Below are 20,646 nucleotides of genomic sequence, written 5' to 3' on the forward strand. Positions count from 1 at the left end.
GAAGAAGAGAGAATTTCCAGACCCCGTGGGGTTTGTCATCCCAGGACGGCAGTGACCTTGCTAAGTCATGGGACATGGCTGTGCAGTGACCGGCCCACAGGACAGAGGCCTCGGCAGTGACAGGCCAAGGCCATTCTCCCTTCAGTCGCTTCCTGATGTCTGAGCAGGTGGCTGAGACCAAGACCATGGCCCTTCCTCCACAGGAAGCACGCCTTCGGGTCAGCCCAGGACACCTTCTCCAATGAAGGCTTTGGGAACAAGGCTCTGAGCTGCCAAAATGTTAGGGTACCATTTAGTCACAAAAGGCCCCAACACTACAATCCTCCAACCCCGTCCACTGTGCGCTTGGTACCAGGGTCTGTGGGCCTCGAAGTATCATTAAAACAAACAAACAAACAAACGACCCTGCATAGTTCCTGACACAGCTGTCCCCCACTTTCTGGTGAATTATTTATGAAGAGAAAGATAAGGGTAAAACTTTGCGAGAAACAAACACAAACACACAACTCTTACACAACCAGTCAGCCTGTTGAGTGTGAGAGCCTGACTGAAACACCTCGATGAGAGCCGCCAGAAGCCCACCCAAACCTGTCACCGACAAGCAAAACGTTTGGAAGCCATTTTGTCCCTCCCCCAATTCCTGCCCCTTCAGATTCCAGAAGTGGGGCCTGCACCACACAGAAAACTGAAACCCAACTCTTCACTGGACGTGGGTCGATATTTTAGTGGCCAAGATGTCCTCTGTGGGCATCCTCCTCCTTTCTACGTATGCTCGGGAATTACCGTGTCTGGAAAGCAACGGGAGAATGCGGGGTAAGGGTGAGGGCACTGGGTGCTGGCAGCGTCCCGTCCCACGTGTGGGGCACACGCAGGTGGGGAGAACGCGCCAGCGCCCCAGCCCCAGCCCTGGCTGGGCATTCTCCTGGGATCCAGCACTCAGCATCTCCGACAGACACAGCACGCCGGAAACCAGGACACTGTTTTATGTCAGCTGTAGCTCAATTTTAAAAATTAAAAAATAAAGTCAGTAGGACAAAACTCATCTGAGTTGGAAGAAGCTGCCGTTGCTCACACTAGCTCACGACAACAACCACAGCCAATGATGGAGGATTGGACACAATCATCTGCTTTTTGACCCAGATCAGAGGTATGATGATTCTAACAGCAGAGTGGATGGGGAGTGAGGACAAGGGCAGGCCACACCTCCTCTGGAAGATGTGGGGTGTGTATAGAGCTCTTTTTTTTAAGGATTTATTTCTTTTTAAGTTGTTATTTACTTATTTTATATAAAGAGAGAGCACAAGCAGGGGGAGCAGCAGACAGAGGGAGAAGCAGGCTCCCCACTGAGCAGGGAGCCTGATGCGGGACTGGATCCCAGGACCCTGAGATCACGACCTCAGCCGAAGGCAGATGCTTCACCGACTGAGCCCCCCAGGTGCCCAGAGCTCTTTTTCAACAAAATTAAAACAACGCAGCACGAGGCCTAATAAAATGCAGTTCTTCCTTGACTTGCAGGTGTGTTACACCCCGATAAACCCCCTGGACTGAAACCACCGTAAGGTGAAAATGCCTCTCCTACTCCTCACCTACGGACCACCGTCGCGCAGCCGAGTCTCTGACGAGCATTCGGAAGGCTCACGGGAGCCTATGGTGGGAAAGAATCATCCAGCACAAAGCCGATCTTATAATGAAGGTTGAACAGGTCACGTATTGTACTGAACACCGTACTGAAAGTGAAGAACCGAATGGTTGTTTGGGGATGCAATGGTGGTCAGTGTGTGGTTGTTGACCCTGGTGATCCCGTGGCTGCCTGGGAGCCACGGCCGCGGCCCACGGCCCAGCATCACGAGGGGGGGTCTCTGGCACGTCACTAGCCCGGGAAAGACCCAAATTCAAAACTCAAAACACAGCTTCCACTCGCTGTATGCTGCTTGCGCACCATCATAACGTCAAAAAAACCTGTAAGTCAAACCGTTGTGAGTTGGGGACCATCCGTCCATCATAGAGCCCGGCAGGACAGAGCTTGTCAAATCTTGGAACTAGACAGAGGTGGCGGCTCTGCGTCATGAGTACATGACACCCCGTAGGATTATTCACTTTAAAATGGTTAATTTTAGCGGCGCCTGGGTGGCACAGTCGTTAAGCGTCTGCCTTCAGCTCAGGGCGTGATCCTGGCATTCCGGGATCGAGCCCCACATTGGGCTCCTCCGCTAGGGGCCTGCTTCTTCCTCTCCCACTCCCCCTGCTTGTGTTCCCTCTCTCGTTGGCTGTCTCTCTCTGTCTAATAAATAAATAAATAAATAAAATCTTTAAAATAAAATAAAATGGTTAATTTTATAGTGTGTGAATTTCACCTCAATTTATAAATGAGAAAGAACCTGTTGCTAAATATTCAGACAAAAAGGCTGCATCAGGAAACAACCTACATGGACTTTAAGACAATGACATGTCCCCACAGACGTAGGAAACAGGGATCAAGGGAAATATAGGAATATTGGTCCTAGGAAAGGACTTTTATTTTTAAAGATTTTATTTATTTATTCGACAGAGATAGAGACAGCCAGCGAGAGAGGGAACACAAGCAGGGGGAGTGGGAGAGGAAGAAGCAGGCTCCCAGCGGAGGAGCCTGATGTGGGGCTCGATCCCAGATTGCCGGGATCACGCCCTGAGCCGAAGGCAGACGCTTAACCGCTATGCCACCCAGGCGCCCCTAGGAAAGGATTTTTAAAAAGGACGCAAACTAGACTGGAAAGTAAAGTATGAAAACAAATGGTAACACCAAATCCGAATGTATCCATTACTCCCATACATACAAATTGAACTTGCCAGCTAAATGAGAACGCCAGAGTGATTGCAACACAAGGCAGCTCTGAGGCTGTTTGCAAAAAGACACACCTTGATGCATGAAAGCATTGAACCGTTGGAAGGCGAAGAACGGTAAGAGATCCATCAGCAGGTAACAACTAGAGACAGCCAGTCTGGCCATGTTAATGTCAGCCACAGAAGACTTTAAGGCAAATAGCCTCATTACAGACAGAGTTTCTGCACGATGATTAAAGGTTAAAGTTACCAAAGCGATATAACCATTCTAAACATGGAGAAACGTTATTAAGTAGACTCTGGATCTACACAGAAAGGGACGGACTTGCGGAAATAAACTGATAAATCACTGTGAAAGTGGGAGAATATAGCACACCGCTTTCCATAAATTATATTTCAAGCAGCTCCAAACATTCAGCCAAGATCCAGGAGAGTCGAACAACACAATTAACAACTTTCATGGGACAGCACATTCAGAAATATTTATTATATTTTCAATAGGACTTTAAAGATGTCTCAGCAAATTTTAAAGGAAAGTTATCACGTGAATCTAATTCATTCCCCAAACTCTAGGAATTCAGCTGTGACTGTGGGAAAAATGCAGACCAATCTTAAACGGACTGAAGCAAAATTTCTGCCATCAAATAGACTACAAAAAATGGAAATTAAAATGTGTAATAGAAATCATTTAAAAAGGGCTTTAATCTTCGGGCTCCTGGCTCAGCAGGGAGTCTGCTTGTCCCTCTGCCCCTCCCCCCACTCGTGTCTTCTCTCTCTCAAATAAATAAATAAAATCTTTTAAAAAAATAAAATAAAAAATAAAAAGACATACTTCTTGCCTATCTCAGTTTGTGGAGTGAGAGTTCCATCTGCTAGGTATTTTTTTTTTAATTGCAGGAATAATGTAGAATACAGTTTCGTGCTCTGATGTTAACTTAATAATGATGTCATCACGCCATTGTTCTTGTCTTTGTCCTAGGAACTGCTCCCCAGCCCTTAAGCTTCTCCCTCCTTCAGCCAGAAATCAAAAGCCTCTAAATATAAACTCATGTCAATAAGACACCTGCAGACCAACACACCCAGAAAAATCAGAATTCCTTTTAGGCTCCGTCTGGGTCAACCCCCTGCACAACATATTCTAATTCCCACCTCAGCCAAATGCATTTCCTTTGTTAAGGTCTCCGTTGTGGTAAAATAAAAGGTGACATCTATTCCCCCAGTCAACTGAAGGTTTAAAGTCAGACTACCCACGGTTTTTCCTTGTCTGGAATATAGTCAATACCAGCTCTTCCTCCCACCACAGTAACCCGTAACTAATTTTCTAATCAGCAACTGGCTCCCCAGAGCTTCTTCCAGAAAACTGCACACAGGCCTTACCTCACTTGGCTCCTGTCCTATACAGCACCCTAGTCCTTGAGCCAAAGCTTCAGGGGGACTATTTGTCTTGGTAGGGTGGAAAGACATACTAGGTAAAGCTTTGCATTTATTAGCAATGGGACATGATAAAAAGAACGTTTTAAAACACAAGGACAAGGCACCATAAGCTCGCTTCACTTGCAAACTTGACCAGCTCCTATACGGTCACCGAATGCTAAGCCCCAGAAGAAAGGGCTTAGTTAATGCAGGGCTTTAGGGCTCCTTCCATCAAGTTCTTAGACTTCTGTTCCCTTTTTCACTCAAGCCAGAATGGCTTTTCTCCTATTAACTTGAGACCTCAGCCAAAGATATTTTAGGTATAGGGAAATGAAAGCAAAGAGCTCCTGCTTCATCTCCTTTCCCCGCTTTCAGGGGAGTTCATGCTTAGGGTAGTGGTTTTCAAAGTGTGGTCCCTGGACCAGCAATGTCAGAGTCATCTGGAAACTTACTAGAAATGCAACATCACAGACCTAATAAATCCAAAGCTCTTGACCCCGGCAAGCTGTCGCCATATGTAAAGTTTGAAAACCACCACTCGGAATGTTCCAGTCTCTCTGCCAGGTGGGCCAATACATTCCTGTAGCTTTGAGTGAGGTCCGGGTTGCCATTGTGGTAGCCAGGCGGAGCAGCGAGTGAGCTGGGAAGCCCTGCCAGAGAAACGGGGCAGTGAAGGGGCTGGTAACATATGTTACCACGTTAGCACAACTCCGAGGTCTTTGAGCCAGCATGGGCAGGTCCACTAGGACAATGAGATAATCTCCCAGCCCCAAGGCAGGAGCACAAAAAGCCATGCTTTGATTCTCCTGGAACCAACCCCCACACCACAGGTAAGACCTGGATGTGACATTGTCCAGAGTAGTGTCAGCTCGGGTGCGAGGTACAAGATGATCTGACAGATTGTATTAGAAATAGCAAATTCACGTCAGTAGCTCAGCAGGCTGATGTCCAGCAGAAATACAAGACCTACAAATTGGCATTCATTCATTCATTCATTCATTCACTCATTCATTCATCTATGTATTCATTCAACAGACATTTGTTGAGCACCTATGTGCTCAGTCGCATTTTCGTAAGCAGCCAGACTGCTCTAGAAAGCCTTCTGAGCTCTTCACTTCTTGAGGAACGTCTTGGAGGTAGTTATGGTTCCTTTAGATAGTGCTGAGTTAGCCATTTTTTGGCATTGCCTCTGATTGAGTTCTATCAACTCCAACGAATACAAAACGTTAGAAAGCTTGGTTATGTCCCGGACACTGAGGAACAAACCTTAGATTGTCATACCGCTGTGGATCTAGACATTTGGGCCACCCATTATGCACATGATCTGGAATTCAAATCCCTCCGAGAGAAGAGCTCATCACATGTGCCAGGAACTGAGTTTTTCTTGGCCGCTACAGTGATCATACCTCAGGATGAGTAATGCCAAGCCCCTCAAGGTGGGGTCTCTGCACAAACGTAAACTTAGCAGTGACTTCCCCCACCTGGTAAACGACCTGGCAAAACCAAATGAAGAAGGATGCTGGAGAGCAGAGGTTTCCTACTCAATAGTGTCTTGAAACAGGATGGTCCCCACTCCATGGTGTGATCTCTGTCTCTAGGAATTAGTGAGGCCATGCTGTGCTGGGACAGGCTAAGATGTGGGCAAGACATGGTTTCCTGGGAAAGAGCTGGTGCAGTATCGGTTTCAGGTGAAGCTGATCTTTCTTAAGGGAACCCGTCAATGGGCAATGAGCTGGCTGGTGGGGTATGATCTTCCAACAGTGTCCTCAGCGCCCAAATCGGTTTCATCCCTTCTAGCCTTGGGGCTTACCACTGAATTCAGAGGATACGTTACCATCCATGGTGAAGCTAACCCTAGTTGGAGGACATGTCATCCAGATACCAGACGTCTGGACTCTCGGACGTGTATTCTCCAGGATTCATGCGGGGTTAATGCTGCACTAACTGGCCCAGACCCAAACACACCGGGGACTGTGTGAGCCAGGTTCTGATGGTCTTCCGCAAAGCAGTCTCTCTCCGTCCCCTGGATTGTGAAGAACCACATTCCCTGAGAGTGTCCGGAAGGCTTTGCCTACTCACCACTCTGCCGCTGTTCGTTGGCTGTCTTTCCCCCACAAAGTTGAGCATCCTGGATCTCCAGCCTCATCGCTGCGTAAAACTCAGGGTTAAGTGTGACTAGTGAGCGCATGTCGTCGTAACACGAGGCTCTCACGATATTGGCAGAGTTTCAATGTCCATCCTTCTCTTTCATGAGGAGCATAGAGATCCAAACAGGATAGTTTGAGGCACACAAACCTATACTGAGATTGAAAATTCTTATCTATATATCCCAGGACAGGGATAAGCCCTGTTCCTCTGGTTTCAAGAGTAAAACCCCACGCATCACGAAAGGCGCGGCCACAATCCGAGGGTAGCTGTGCACCCTGCTCTGAGAGCTCCCCCGGACTGGCCGCATACTGAGATAGCACCCAGACACAGGGAAGACAAGTGGGGAGGCTGCCCGTGGCAGCAGGCAGGGCTGTGGGAGCACAACTCGGGGAAGCGCCAGCCCCCTGCCCGCTAGGGGATGGCTGCAGCGTCCGGTTGCAGCCAGAATGGCCAAGTGCGGGGGAAGCCACATGGTACACGAAAGACCATCCATGCACAGTGTTAGGAGTGTGACCTCACAGGGGTGATCCCAGTAGCGTGTGCATGGGCTCGGTACGTGGTCAGTGGTTTGATGATCCCAGTAGCGTGTGCATGGGCTCGGTACGTGGTCAGTGGTTTGATGATCCCAGTAGCGTGTGCATGGGCTTGGTACGTGGTCAGTGGTTTGATGATCCCAGTAGCGTGTGCATGGGCTTGGTACGTGGTCAGTGGTTTGAAATCCAACTTGACATGGATCTACACTTATGAACCAGTATCCAAAATCCATGGTCTTAGGAAGATTAAGGAAGGAGGCAGGGGTAGGCCTGAACCCGACCATCTATCTTATCACCTCTCAAGAACAGAGCATTTCTTACTCGGATGCGCTTAATGAGTCTCCCGGCTCTCAGAGTCCCCGAGCCCAGACTGCACGGGTGAGGCTTCTGTCCAGCCAGAGCCAAAGGGCTAGCCCTTCTCCCTGCCCCCACAACTGCATTGACTCCCTGTTCCCTTCCCCTAGATTCGTCCTTGCTAGGGATGCAGGTGAAGATGTCGGGGAGGTGCAGCCTCGAGGATTAGTATGAATAAATGCCCCAAACAGACAGTCACTAGGAAGCACTGTGCTGAGAAGGAGTGCAAGGATAAGGCAACAGAACAGGAGCAAGGGGCACACACGTGAGCACAACAGCTCCACAGCGGACACAGGGGAGCAGCCCAGAAGGATGGGGGCTGAGAGGCTGTGGGCTGGGCTGGAGAGGGTCTGTGCCCCTCCACTTCCCTGTAGTCACTTGGCATTAGGCCTTCTTCTGGAACCACAGAGGGGCCCCTGGGTGCTGCAGGGAAAAAAATTAAGGTGGAAGACATACTGAGTATTTTCTTTAAGTTACAGAAAGAGGGATAAGTACATAAAACCAGGAAATTGGATTTGACTGTCAAGTTGCTTGTGTGTGTGTGTGTGTGTGTGTGTGTGTGACGTTAGCAACAGTTGTTTCAGGAATGAAGAAGAATAATGAGTAAGTGGCCAAAAAAGGGCAATACTGTAGTAAACAGAAATTTTGCATCGAGGAGGAACAGCGATAGGTCAATACAGCTTTGGAGGCTCAGCAGGTGACAAAAAAATGTGAATTATTTTTAAAATGAGGTGACAGATGTGAGAGTGTGTGTGCAAGTGTGTACGTGTGTGTGAGTGTATGAGTGTGGGTCTGTGTGTGTGCGCGTGTGAACGTGTGTAGGAGTGTGTGTGTGTGCGCGTTAAGCTGAAGGCCGAGAGTCAAGAGCCCATGACGAGTGAGGATCACAGAAGACCAGATCAGACCCTGAAGGCATCAGGAACAGACATGCTCTGGAGCAAATGTGAAATTAACCTTGAAGAAGGGAAACAGCTTGTCCAACGAGGCAGAATAGTTTGGAATACAGGAAAAACAATAACACATCAAGGTCAAGTACATGCATCTTATATATATATAATGTTGTTCTTTCTAAAACTAAGAAGCACCAGGCCATCCAGTAAGACATGGTTTCTCCAGAGGGACCGTAAGTCAAGTAAAGTGTGATTATTGATCTCTCTCCCTAATCAATGGATGGTTCTTTGGGAAGGGAAAAGGATGCAGGATGAAGAAGGCCAACAGCAACCGTTCAAGCTCTGAGTCACTGAAATGAAACAGCCCAGAAGGAGGGAAGAGAAAACAAATCACGGCCATACTTACCTCGTGCACCTCGGGACCAGGGCAGCATTTTGGGCATAGATCTGAATTTCACACCCTCCCCGTCCCCATATCTTGCTTTGTTTTGTTTCCAGCTTTTTTTACTATGGAAAATTTCAAATATAAATTTGACAGAGTAAGATACTTGTATACCCATCACTTAGATTCAAGAAATGTCAACATTTTCCCTTAACTGTAAACATTATATGGGTATGTGTTTACCTGCATAAATTTTTTTGCTGAGCCACTTGAAACTGGGTTAGATATCATGATATTCAGCTGCTAAATACTTTAGCCTGCATCTCCTTTAATAAGAAAAAAAAATCTCCAAATAGCCTTGATACCTTTATCCTGTCCAGGAATATTATCAAAAATATCCTCGTAGCTCCCAATGTCCCAGCTGTAGTCAGATTTCCCAAACAACAAGAGGGTTTTATAGTATTTTTCAGACTAGAGTCGTATCAACGCATAAGCGCCACATTTGTTTTCTACCTTTCGTCACTTTTAAACCAGAACAGCCCCCCATACAGACGTCTGCTGATCCCGCGTCATGACGTTTTGAGGCGTCTCAAACAATCGCCTTATAAATTACCACATTGCTGATGTGCTGGTTCTCCTGCTGGTGTTTACCAGGCTCCCGTCTCCCGTACGCCCTCGGACTGAAGTCCTGAGTAAACACCGATGAATGTTTTGGGCAAGGTGTCGCAAAGGCAATGCTCACTTACACGGACTCACCGGGGGCAGGCAGCCACAGCTGGCCACCAGCACTCGGCCGACTCCACATTAGCTCTGTTTCAAAGGTACCTTAACCCTTTGCAAAGAGCAAGGAGTCCGGAGGGTGATACTGAGGCCTCACCCAAACACTGTGTTCCTAACCACCTTCCTCCTACGTGTTGGGGGGCACCATCCCCTGTGGGACTCACAACGGCTCCTTTGTTGGGAGGCAGTGGGGGAGTCCTTTGGGCTGCTCACCAACGTTCTGTTTTTTTCCTTCCTTCTGAGTCCTTGATGGGTGTATTAGTCAGCTTTAGCCTCAGTAACAAACAATCCAAAATCACGGTGGCTATCAGCACAAACACCACCTGCTCCCGGAGCTGGCTGCGATTTGGCGCTGGCTCAGCTGCAGCCCTGCTGGGCTAGGTCCAGGCCACAGGGCGGTGTCGCGTGTTTGCCAACCCCACGTCCGAGTGAGGACGCCATGGCTCCTGGGGGCCTGCTCTCCTTTCGCCGGATGGGATGAGTGTGAAGGAGAAAGGGAAAGTGGGACATGCCTCTCAGAGCCTCTGCTTTGGGCCAGTGTCACTGTCACTGCCACCCACACCTCATCAGCCACAGCAAGTCACAAAATCAGCCACTCTGCTCCCGGGGCAGAGGAGAGATGATTTCCTACAGATTTACAGAATCTGCTGTCATGGGATTGAACTTTTCCACTCTCCTGAATTTGGACATGGCCTGTAAAACTTGTTTGGTCCAATGAAATAGGAGCAGACATGTGGGTGTGCTTTCCAGCACCTTCCTTCCGACTGCCTCAGAGTCCAGCAGCATTCTCACTGGCTGAGTCCCTCTGGAGGGTGGGAACACCTGCATGACACCTGCCAACCTGAGTGATACGTAGTGAAGGTGAAAAACAAATTCTTGCTTTAAGCCACTGAGGTTGCCTGTTACCGCAGCATAAAACCTACCCATCCACACAAACAATGAACAAGGTAAAGCTCACTTATCTCCTCTGAACTACGAATTTCCAGAATAAGAGCTGTGTCCTAAGAATCTCCATGATAGCAAAAGACACGCTTATTTCCCCTTTCTCTTGTTTTTCCTTTTCTTTTATTTTATCATTTAAGGCTGACATTTTTATTGATACAATCAATCACAAACCTTCTTCTTTTGATGCTCATATTGTCCCAAACTTGGCTGGTGAGAGCCCTTCATCTGGGTTCTTTTGGCAGGACCCAGTCAGTCTTTGGCATTTCCTCTCATTCTGATACTGTGAGAAATCTTGAGCTGGCCTTAAATATCCCCTGCCTCAAACCTAGACCTCGCCATTCCTTGAAGGAGTCCTGGTTCCTCCGTGAGGATGGTATTTTAGAAGACAGTACCTGAAGGTCGGGTGTGCTCATTGCTCCCGGAACATGACGGCTTCCAAGCCCTTTCATGGGACAAAGCAAACTCCTGCATTTTCTCTCTCTCTCTGTCCCTTCTCCCCGCCACCCCCCATATGTATGGATATGTAATAGAGACTTGGAGTCTCCAAGGATTAGATTATATATAAGACTTGCTATAGTTTATACAGATTATGTGCAGATTGTATTACACCTAACTTTGTGCTTGTATTGATATTCTTAACTCAGATTTGTATCATAGCCCCCCCCCATTAAACTTCTTTGTTTCCATATTTTTTCTTTTCTCATATAATGAAAACCTGGAGCAGTGCACCCAGTGGTCCTGCAGATCTGTCTTCGTTTCAACAGCGTTTGGACAGAACAGACCCAGGGACATCCCTTCTACCAGCCTCTGACCACCTCCAAACTTTTTTCCAGTCGCAACCTTTGGAGCCATCTCCTTGGCCACCCTCTGCCTCTGGGACCAGCCAACACCCTATTTTGAGCTTAGCTCCTTATTACTGATCAACCATGAGCTCCCAGATTTGTCAGAATTATTCCTCCGAGAGTATATTTGCAAATGATACTACAGATAAAAGACTGATATTCAAGATCTACAAAGAACTTCTCAAACTCAATACACGAGAAACAAATAAATCATAAAATGGGCAAAAGATATGAACAGACACTTTTCCAATGAAAACATACAAATGGCTAACAGACACATGAAAAAATGTTCAAAATCATTAGCCATCAGGGAAATTCAAATCAAAACCACACTAAGATACCACCTTACGCCAGTTAGAATGGCAAAAATAGACAAGGCAAGAAACAACAATTGTTGGAGAGGATGTGGAGAAAGGGGATCCCTCCTACATTGTTGGTGGGAATGCAAGTTGGTACAGCCATTCTGGAAAACAGCGTGGAGGCCCCTTAAAAAGTTAAAAATTGAGCTACCCTATGACCCAGCCATTGCACTACTGGGTGCTTACCCCAAAGATACAGACGTAGTGAAGAGAAGGGCCCTATGCACCCCAATGTTCATAGCAGCAATGTCCACAATAGCTAAATCGTGGAAGGAGCCGAGATGCCCTGCAACAGATGACTGGATTAAGAAGTTGTGGTCCATATATACGATGGAATATTACTCAGCTATCAGAAAGAACGAGTTCTCAACATTTGCTACAACATGGACAGCACTGGAGGAGATAATGCTAAGTGAAATATTTTTTTTTGCAGGGAAAAAAAAAAAAAAAAAAAAAAAAAAAATATATATATATATATATATATATATATATATAGTGAAAACCTTGGATTCTAATATTACCCATAGCTTTGGCTTATTTGCGTTATTCTACAATACACATACAATAATCTCAAAATTATAACATCTACAATGAAACGACTGATTTCCCGAGTTCTTTTTGTCCTTAGAAAACATGCCCCCAAAAGATGTTCAGAGTCCTGTGTGCAAAGGACACTTGAAATAGTTCCTTTCTCGGGGTAGTTACATGCTACCTACTGCATATGCCGTCCAGCTAGCTTGTTGCAGCCGTTAGCTGGGAAGACAAGGCCCATGCATCTGTCTTGCATAAGGAGCCTCGGGCCGCTGGCTCAGCGGGCTACTCCTCTTTCTAATGGCCTGTAGCATTATCACAGCTCTTGTTCTGTAATTTGCTCCTGGACTAAACTGTCTGCTGCCACAGAGCTGGCTGTGGAAAATGTTAGGTATTTAGTATCCCTACACCAATTTTAAAATCTCCTTCATTGTTATAACTCTTTAATGACTCAATATTTGTATTTATTGCAAAATGATCACCACAAGAAGTCTAGTTAATATCCGTCACACACATTTACAATTTTTTTTTCTTATGATGAAAACTTTGAAGATCTACTCTCTTAGTGGTTTCAAATACACAATCTGGCATTATTAACTGGAGTCCATACATGCTATACATTGTTATAACTCTTGAGCCAGACCTCCAAGCTCGGACTAGCATGTGGATAATTGCCAGCAAGGTGGGGCCAGGACTCCAGGGAAGATGGAAAGAATCTATGGAGAGAAGGTGCAGGCAAAGAGCTGCCACTCAAGAGAAAAGGCTGGACCCTGACTGTGGCTGCTGGAAGACAAAGGCTGGCTACGGACATCCAGGGCTGGGAACACGCTCTCGGCCAGAACCTGAAAAGTGTCTGAGGACACAGCATTTGCAACAAGACAGGTGGACCGTGAAGATATCAGGCTAAGTGAAGTAAGTCAGACGGAGACAGACAAATACCATATGATTTCATATACATGTAGAATTTAAAAAATAAGAAGATGAATAAACAAATAAAAAGTGGAATCAGATTTATAAACACAGAGGGCAAGCTGATGGTTCCCAGAGAGGGGGTGAAGCGGTAGACAAAATGGCTGGGGGGGAGGGGGTCCAGGCTTCCAGCTATGGGATGAGAAAGTCACGGGGATGGAAGGCACAGCATCGGGGACACAGTCAGGGTTCTGTAACAGCCTTGTCCGGTATGAGCGTGGCATGACGTACAGACTCGTCGAGTCAGTATGTCCTAACCTGAAAGTCACGTGGCGGGTCAGCTGTATTCTGATAAAAATGTCCGAGTGCACGATCAGCGGTGTTCCTGTCTAACAAAAGCCCAAAAAGGAGGAAATGCATTTAACCTACCGCAGAAAAAGGACAATAACAACGGCAATTGTAATTTAGCAGTTACTGTTGTAATGATGTACGTCTATCAGCTCATGGAATCCCTCTGGCAACTCTCTGTGGTAGGTCACATGATTATCCCCACGACTGACAGGGAAACTGAGGTAACTTGCCCCAAGTCCCAGAGACAGTAAGTGGCAGAGTCAGGATTCCAACGAGAGGCCTGTCAGAATCCGGCACATCAAGTAAGAGGCTCTTCCCCGAAGAGCCACGTGTTCGGCCGTGGAAAAGTGAAAGGCTTATTCAGGACGGGTGGGATTCTCTGTTTCCTGTATAAACGAGTGATAGGAGCTGTTGAGGGAGCCCTCACGCCGGCTTCCCATTCCAGTTAAGCCTCTTAATCACTTACGTGACGGTGGAGGGATTTTCTTGCTTAGAAACCAGGCTTACCAAAGTCTACTACTCAAGTTACAAACGCCCCAAGTACAAACTACTTGATCTTGGGAGTGAACCTGTGAGCACAACGCACTTAAGTGGGAAAATTATGAGATCTCAGGGACAAGTCTGGTGTGCTTTTGTAAGTGCCTATTTCTGTTTGGTTTTCTTTTCTAGATCTTTATTTCTTTGCCGTGTATGGGTGACTTCAGTCTCTTCAAGGCCTGGGCTCTCAGTTTTTCTTCTATCCAAGTATTTAAACTTGGGCTCCAGGCACACAGCATGATTTTAGGTGGGAACAGCTCTCTGGTCTTCCGGAGCCAATTTGATAAACCAGGTAATGACCGTAAGGTCATTGACAAATCCTACATTTCAAGGGCACGCTGCCAAACGGAACGTAAGAAATGAAAAAGAAACAAATTCCCTGGGCGTAAAGCGGTGACAAACACTCTTTCTCTCAGCTCTCAATATGAAGTCCTGCCGTGGAAACTTATGGCCCTTCCTGCCACCCAGCACAAGAGCTCAGACCAGGCACCTGCAAACACCCGTCCCTGGCTCCCATCCAACCCCTGGGCTATGGCCGTGCAGTCCCGTCATGCAGAGGGAAAGAAGCAAATGGGTGAATAAAGGAACCCATGAATGAAACAACCATTGTTGTTCTGTTCCCTCTGCTCTTTGCTGCTGTCATTATTCATCTGAGGACATGACGGCAGGGAGGGTAGGAAGAATCCAGGGAGAGGAGGGAGTGGACGAGCTCAATAGAAAAGTCTAGCTGATCCCACTTACATAGAACAGAATAATCTGGGAAGGTTTGAGAAGATCAGTGGCCCTAATAATCTGCATCATAATAGCTGCGGCCCCAGAAAAACCCAAATCCCAGGGGAATGTGGCTTGCTGCTCACATTCCAGTCCCATTGTAGGTGTTCCCAACCGGGCAGCTCTCCTCCACGCAGTGACCCAGATGCCCCATTTCCTTCCATTTTTGTGACCATTTCATCTTCAAGACTTGGTTTCCAGCATCACTGCTGACATCAATATCAAGTAAGCAGCACACAAGAAAAAAGAAAGCGGACAAAATGCTTTTTAACCACCTCAGCCTGTAAGAGACACACGTCAATCCACTCACGTACCGTCGGTCCCCAGGCCCATCCAGATACAGGCCGTCAGGAAAGGTGGCCCTTGGAAGGGGAGTGTGAATTTTTGGTGGAAACTTATCTGTCTACGTCGTAACAGCTTCAAGAGGGCTTATCGGGATCCTGTTCTAAGAATATGTGTTTGGGAAACATGGTACCAGGAGTGAAGTCAAAGGAAGGAAGGTCACAGGCTGCCATCTCTCAAACACCCTACATCTGGGCAGAACAAACCAGCCTCCGTCACCGCGGTAAAGCCAGGTGCAGAAGACCTGTCCTCTCTTCCTGAATCCCTTGTTCCCCTCCGGTGTTCTGACGGGAACTGGCTGCTTTTATGGGGACCCCAAGCTCTCCAGACGCTATTAGTGGCAACTCTGCTGCTTTCCCTGAAGACACGGCTAGGGGACCAGCTAAGCAGGAGTGAGGAAGCCCACAGGTGAATTGGGTCCTGTCCTTGATACATTTGGTTTTAATGTTTCTTCTTTTCATAGCCTGAGGACCGTAGAGACTGGATCCCTGAGAAATGACTGAATCATGTTATCACGGTCCGATTCAGCAGACATTTGCCAGGCGGTCGTCCCTGGGAAACCCGTCAATCCCAGTACACAGCCCGCGGCGTATAAGTAAAGTCAACCGACTACTGAAACACGAATAAACATGAATAAAATACTGCAACTATAATATCTCTGTCATAATCATAGCCCTTAACGCTTTACAAAGCGCTTTAGTATCCATGTGCAAATCCAAACAACGGAATGAAATAGCAGAAAACCCCCCATGTAATCTCCATTTTATCAACGAGGAAACAGACTCAGGTGAGCTAACTGGCTGGAGGCCTCGGCTGGGAAGGAATCGGCTAAAGACGAAAGTCAAGATACTTTAACTCTGGGTTCAGGCTCTTCCAGAATGCTGGGGAAATGGGTCTTTCTTGGGATGGCCACTAGTTCTAGGGTATTTAGAAATCTGTCTTTCAAATTATCCTCTAGCAAAGAGTAGCCTGTTCACCTGTGTTCCCCCTGGGCTAGCACGTGAGTGTCCTTCCTCATTTTCTCTTGGACTCGTATTACCTCTCAGCTCACGTTCTGACTTTTCTCCTTCTCTGCCTAGAATATTTTCTGATGATCTGGGGAAGAAAACGGTTCGTATTTTGATTAAAGTGACAAGGCTGGTTTCCTGCATTTACTTCTCAATCCACAGAGAGCTTCCCACAGCTCCTACCGTCTTCCTACCCACCCCTGCCAACTGACAATGATTCCCTCCTTCCCTCCCTCTCTCTCTCTTTTATCCTGATAACTGATTGAAGGAGCACGAAACCAATGGCGTTGGAACGCGGCAGGAAGGTGAGTGAAGGACGGTGATGGGACACGGTTGAAAGAGGGATGTAGCTATGACCACAGAAGGGAGCAAATTCTCTCTGAAGTCCCCGCACAGACCTGGTCGGCCACACAGCAGGGTGTGTACTGACCTAGGAGGGACTCTGCCTCAATCACCCCACTTCCCCAGATGCTCAAATGTGCTCCCGACACTCTTCTTCCTTTCCCTTCCCTCGTTCACTCTATTCTCCAGAAATGATTTCCTCACGACTCATGCTTGATCCTGCTATTTCTGCTCATGGCTTCCTCTCAGGTTTTCCCACATGAAGATCCTGGCTGTGTGTTCTCTGCTACTTCGTGGCTCTAAAATTGATGGTGTCCTCATAGGGCTGGGGTTGGCAAGCTACAGGCCAAATCCACCTGTGGCCCAGCCATGTAAGGATCCCAAGCTAAGAACGGTGTTTGTATTTTCTAAAGGATTGTAAATCCGCACAAAGATTTATGTCCCACAGAGACAGAAGGGCCATGAAACATTTACTATCTGACCCTCTGCCAAAAACGTTTGCAGCCCGTTCTAGACCCCGCAAAACCTCTGCTGTCTTGTCTATTGCTATCCTCAGAAAACTTGATTATTTTCTGAGATTCTCTCCCCAGGTTGAAAGCAGAGGATTCAGGACTACAGGGCAGCCAGCTGCACAGAGAACTGGAGCCAAAGGCCCTTCATATTTGTCCTCCTGTGGCATGACCCTTACGAGAAGAGTTTAGGATTTCTTTCCATTTCAACTTAGTGTCTGGGGGTTGGCCATAGAGAACAACTCCTCAGATCATGGCCTTGACATTCCCAACGTCTGCGGGGTCCACTGGAGAACCAGGGGAGGGGCCCCGGAGTGGGAAGCAGCAGGAAGGTTGTGCGGAAGAAAGTTCTGAACCACTTTTCCTCCTGGTGCATCCCACGTGGCAGCAACAGGATGCCCCGAGCCTCACCAGGAGGAGACCAATGTTCCTATCTTCCCCACATTTGAGTGATATGGCCTCGCTCTGCCCCTGACCCCCCGTCAGCAGGCTGAGGTGTCCTTGGACAGGTGAAGGGCCTGAGAGGCCGTGACGGCAGTGTCCCCAGGGATCGGGACATCGGCATGCTGGGTGTGCTGCCAAGCCTGACTGCTTCTCTGAGACAAACGTCAGAGCCAGGGGGCGTGTGAGTTTGTGAGGTTGCACATCCCAGGAAAGCCTCCAGTGAGAGCCCCGAGCGTTAGAGGAGGGGAATGTGCTCTCTGCCAGCAAAATAGGACACAAGCAAAATAACAGAGGGCCCACAAGACAGCGAAGCAAGCTTTACAGCCGAAACCCGCCTAACTCTAGGCACATGTGAGCTGTGGGGCCGGCTAAACCCACAGGCCGTGAGAGCTGACTTAGGAGACAGATACAAAGACAGTGACAATAATAATGTCAAGGGAGAATGACCCTGTGTGGTCTGGAACGCTGCTCTTAGTAGAATGGACGAGGTCCACACAGGGATTTTCACTGTTACCTAAGTGCTTATGTGAACGGTTACTTCTGCATCTAAAGCCCTTGTTGAGGGCCACAGGCTGAGAAAGGACCAGAGACTGAAGAGCAGGGGCAGACACCAGGAGAAAAGGGCACAGGTGAAATCAGACAGCGGGGACGCTTTGCTTCGGCCACCTAGAAGCAAGTTACCCCCCACCCCGAACCTCCGTTCTCATCCCTGAAGTTAGCACATCCCTACGCTTCAGGGGTCTTGTGAGGATTAGAGGCTCTTTTTCTAACGTGACTGGCTCGTGGCTGAGCCTCCGGGGAAAGGGAGGGTGGACAGGTGCCGCCTGGTGTTCCAGGAAGCACAGCGGCCCGAGTGTCAGGACAGCGCAACTTCCGGTGCTGATCCCACACTTCTGTGTACGTTCAGGATAAAAGATGCTCACAGCAGTCCCACAGTGACTATGGCAGCTCCCAGCTGCAGAATCCTCCCACTCTGGGCCAGGAATTACGGGCAAATGTGTGCAAGTCACCCTCCTCCCGTCCACTGCTTGACAGGCATTCCAGACTCCCCAACCCCCTCTGCCTTCTCCGCCTCTAACCCCACACCTCCTGCTTTCAGACATTCTCAGCCTCCGGGAAGCCCCCCAAACACCTCCATGTGGTAAGAGATACTCCTGTCTGAGAACAGGAGTTAGAAAACCAAGACACGGAACGAGGAAAATGTGCGGCCAGAGCCTCACTGGCCTGGAGTGTGTCCCCCCATTTCCTGCACTGTAGCTCTCTCTGTGGGGGTGACCAGGCAGGAGCTCTGCTTCGTGTTTGCAAAGTCTCTGGGATTATCAGTAATGAAAACGCAATCTGAAAGGGGAAGAATCGCTTCGAAAGCAATGAAGCATACCCTGGTGATAGGAGTATCACCTAAGATGCAGCGATCTCATTCCCAAGTATATGATCTGAAAACTCTTGCGCCAGGAGATAGAAGACTACTTCCGCGGCATTGTTTATAAGTGAGAAGGCGTGGAAACGGACCACGTGCCCATCAGAGGCAGGATGTAGTAGTAAATTGCGGTATTTTCCTACCATGGAGCAGTATACATCCATAAACGTAAGTGAAGTGTTGCACCCCTGAAAGCCTGGATAAATCTCAGAAAATACAATCACGAGGGAACAAAGAGAATATATGTCCATTTATAAGAAGTTTAAAAATAAGCAAAGCTAGGTAACAGATTATTTCGGGATAGCTGCATTTGAGATCTAGCCATACAGAAAGCTAAGGGGGCAAGGGTCGCCCACACAGGCTGGGGACGAAAACCCAAGAGCTGTCAAAGGAACAGGCAGTGTTCTCATTTTCAGCTGACTAGTTGAGACTTGACTGTTTATTTTATGATTGTAATTACGTGCTTTAAACTGTGTATATATTTTATATACATCGTTGGGTATGAATAATTTATTTCACAGCAAAGAATTAATGTAACCCCGATAAGCACAGGCCCCTTGGGCAGCCCCACTCTCGTGCACGCGGACCTGAGCCCAGCAAGCACACCGGAGCGGCCTCCAGAGTCGCGGCATCCAGACTCAAAGTCTGTGGAGGGTGGAGATGATGTCACTTTTTGTGCAGTGCGTGGCAAAACTTGGCCTCTGTCTACACTCACCTCCATCCCTTTTCTCTACATGGCGCTTACACAGGCTCTTTCTCCAACACCTGTCTCCTCTGAACCTTCAAGAAGACCCGTGTCAACCCCGACGATCGGTTCTCCCACATCACACAGCCCACTGCTCTGCGGCTCTCGCCCCCAGAACATGATATGCTGATCCAGGCGCGGCCACAGAATTTTAAATCTCATCAAAAAAACACAAAACAAAGCAAATAGTAACTAGCACAACCAACAAGTTTCAGAAAACAAAAAGCACAGATGAACAGGAATCCACTGGTGCCAGAAAGAAGCAGAAATCCAAGAAGTAGTGACTGACAAGAGAGGCGATTATCCCTACCCAGCAAGGCAGTGTCACGGTCACGAGGAGAATGGACGCTCACCCGGTAAAGGATGTCACCTCATCTCGGTGAGGAAATAGCACCGCTGGGTGCACAGCCCCACGTCCCATGTCTAACCCACCTCTGAAGCCTCTCTCCTCCCGGGTCTCCCCAGATCGGTGCATGGCCACCCATCACTGACCTCAGAGACACGCCTGCCCCGTTTTACCGTCCATGCCCACAAACCTGATCACATCAGCAAATCCAAACCGAAGTTTATCTTAAAACACCTCAAACCTACACCCTTGTGTCTTTCCTGCCATTACGTTATCCCCGGACGGTACCGTCCCCTCCACTCACGATGCTCCTGCTGCACCTCCCCTCCCCCGCGGCGCGCTCTGGGCGGGGACCAGGGGACCAGGGCAGGTCCCTGCACGAGCCCACGCGCCTCTCAAGGCGGGGGGAGCCCTTTTCTCCACCCCGCACCACTGCTGAAGAATCCCCTAGTTCCCTCCCGCGTCACCAATGGACAAAGGGTCCGTGTTCCTCTTCACTGAAGTAGGGACACCCGTCAGTGTCTTACTTATTCCCTAATTACAGATGGCAGTCACTCCCTCTCTTGTTCCCCACGGCTTTCCCTTCCGTCTAGCCAGTTTCTGCTGCTTGCACACATGCCTCGCGAGGGTCAGGACCTCGTGGGTCGTGTTTATCGTGACTCTCCCGCTGCCAGCACCGTGACCTGCATCAAAGAGCTGCTCGATGTGGCAACAACCGAGAGAAGGACAAATTCATCCAAGCCCACAATAAAATGACTTCCGTCTCAATTAATGCAGCACATCTTCTGTGTTAGTCATTGTGTGGGGGAGACAGAAATAAAGGACACGCAGTTCTGCGCGGACAGCACCAAGGCAGGAGCGCCCCGGGCTGTGACAGAGGCAGGGCCCCTGGTCCGGGTGCCGCGGGCGGGGAGGGAAGTAGAGAAAGG

The 20,646-nt window shown here is 48.3% G+C and overlaps 1 long non-coding RNA gene across 1 annotated transcript in view; it reads right to left on the reverse strand.

Annotated features, from left to right (window-relative positions):
- LOC103672064 overlaps window positions 1-20,646 on the reverse strand; it is a 103,454-nt gene that overhangs the window by 28,536 nt on the left and 54,272 nt on the right. The gene's annotated exons all lie outside the window — the stretch shown is intronic.

This window comes from Ursus maritimus, unplaced genomic scaffold (assembly GCF_017311325.1).
Source record: "Ursus maritimus isolate PB19 unplaced genomic scaffold, ASM1731132v1 scaffold_2, whole genome shotgun sequence".
NCBI lineage: Eukaryota > Metazoa > Chordata > Mammalia > Carnivora > Ursidae > Ursus > Ursus maritimus.